General features: G+C 39.0%; 1 pseudogene; it reads right to left on the reverse strand.

The window, feature by feature from the left end:
* Positions 1–283: 283 nt before the first annotated feature.
* Positions 284–2,008, reverse strand: LOC141499476 (large ribosomal subunit protein eL31-like; annotated as a pseudogene).
* Positions 2,009–2,227: the final 219 nt, after the last annotated feature.

A 2,227-nucleotide genomic window follows, 5' to 3' on the forward strand; every position in this document is an offset into this window, starting at 1 on the left:
CTAGATGGTACAGTGGAGGGAGCACCAGCACTGGAGTCAGTAGGAATTGAGTTCAAATGTGACCCCAGACACTTGGTACCTTACTAGCTGTGTGATCTTGGGCAAGTTACTTAATCCCATTGCCTTGCAAAAACTATAAAAAAATGCATGGAGAGTGGGAGAGAGGCTTCAATAGAGGAGGATAAATATTTCATATTTTCAAAGAGAAAGGGAAGAGATCAGAGTCAAATTAAGTAGAGAAGCAATTATTAAACTTGTTATTGTGTGCCAGGCCTGTAGCAAGTTTTTTTTTGACATTTTATAACTTTATTTAAATGAAGTTCAATTTAGTTTTCATCCACATTGACTGTCTATAAGCTTTTGAAAGTGGTGACAGAAATAGAAGTAGCCACTGTATACAGCTTGCTTGGGCAATCTTCATCTTCATTGTGTTTCCAGAACAAACACATTTGGATAAGGTAGGGGACATTGCTTATTCCTTTGGCCCAAATAGCTTTGTTGAGTCTGGTGTAAATGCATACATCTGGAGTTCCCATTTCTTTCAGGCCAAATTTGTGGATTTCCTTTAGATCCCAAGGAGCTCAATTTTTTGAAACCTCTTGCATGAATCCTCTTGTGAATGTTGATGGTATACTCTTTGGCCACAACCTCATTGATGGCAAAAATATCCCTTCTTTTTCTCTCCACCTTTCTTTGGCAGCCATCCCACTAAGGACCAAGTCGGAAAAGCCCTGTACCAAGTTCTAAGGAAAACCTCCTCATTCAAATCCAATTTGCTTACTTGTCAAGGCTTTACCTCCCTAATGTCATAATATTCTTCGATAAGGAAGGACAAACATCATCACTATCAAATTCTAAGGATATGAAACAAAACAACAAAGCTATTCCCTGCTCCCAAAGAGTTCATATTCTAAGTGCTGACTTAATTCTAGAGTACAATATATTAAAGGGATGGTTCAGGTTCATCTAGAAAAGTAAGCAATGATGACTGAGAGCCAGCTAAATTTCATCATGAATTGTTCTGTCTAATATTCTTTCTTTCATCCTTTTTTTGGATAGTGTTACTACACTGGTGGATCAAGTGAATTCTATAGTCATTTATTAATAATTCAGCAAAACATTTAACAATCCTGTGTTCTTTGGATGAAATGGAGAAATATGGGCTAAGAAATGGTATGAGTAGGTGGTTTTGGTAGTGGTTGCAATGCTTTACCCAAAGAGTAGTCTTTAATTGTTAGAAGTCCGTTTGGGAAAAGGTTTCTAGTGGAGTGCCAGAGGGATCTGTACTTAGGAGAGAATAAGCATTTATTAAGAGCCTACTATGTGCTAAGCACTTCACAAATATCTCATTTCATTTTCCCAGTATCATCTGGGGATACTGAAACTAGGTGGTAGGTGTTATTATTTCCATTTTATACTTGAAGAAAATTAAGCAGACAGCTGAAGTGACTTTCTCAGGGTCACACAGCTAGTGTCTGAAACTGGATGTGCACTCAGGTCTTTATTACTCCAACTCCATCCATCTATCCACTGAGCCACCTAGCATGACCCTGTGTTGTTTAACACAGCACAGAAAATTAAATAGCATACATGCGAAATTTGTAGATAAAACAAAGCTGGAGAGCTAGCTAATACATTGGATGATAAATAGAATTCCGAAAGACCTTGACAGGTAGATCATTGAGCCAAATCTAGTAAAATTAAATTTAAAAGGGGCAGGCAGATATAAAGTATTCATTAAGTACTTCCCAGACACTGTATTGGGTATTAAAGATACAAGTATAGGTAAAAAGGAAGACACTCCCTGCCTCAAGGAGCTTCTACTCTAACGAGAGAAAAGAACACACCTATGAGAACTGAAAAGCATGGCTGGAGGGATAGTGCCTGATTATGAACAAGGCAGTTCAGCTCTAGAGAGGCAGGATCAGAGCCAGGGAGGAAGCCAGTCAAGACCATCACCAAAATGGAGGCTCTTGGAAGGGAGGAATTCATTGATGAGAGGAGGCATGGTGGAAGGGATGTTTCCAGGCAAGAAGGCAACTGAGTTATAATGTCCAAATTCAGATTGAGTTAGAATCATAGCAAGGAGGAGGAAAATGATAATGCTACTGTTGTTAGTATCGCTATCACCATTGCTGTAGCGGAAAGAGTATTGGACTTGGAGACAGGAAGACTCATTTTTCTGAGTTCAAATTCGGCCTCAGACCACTGGTGACTCTGATCTACT

This window comes from Macrotis lagotis, chromosome X (assembly GCF_037893015.1).
Source record: "Macrotis lagotis isolate mMagLag1 chromosome X, bilby.v1.9.chrom.fasta, whole genome shotgun sequence".
NCBI classification, from domain to species: Eukaryota; Metazoa; Chordata; class Mammalia; order Peramelemorphia; family Peramelidae; genus Macrotis; species Macrotis lagotis.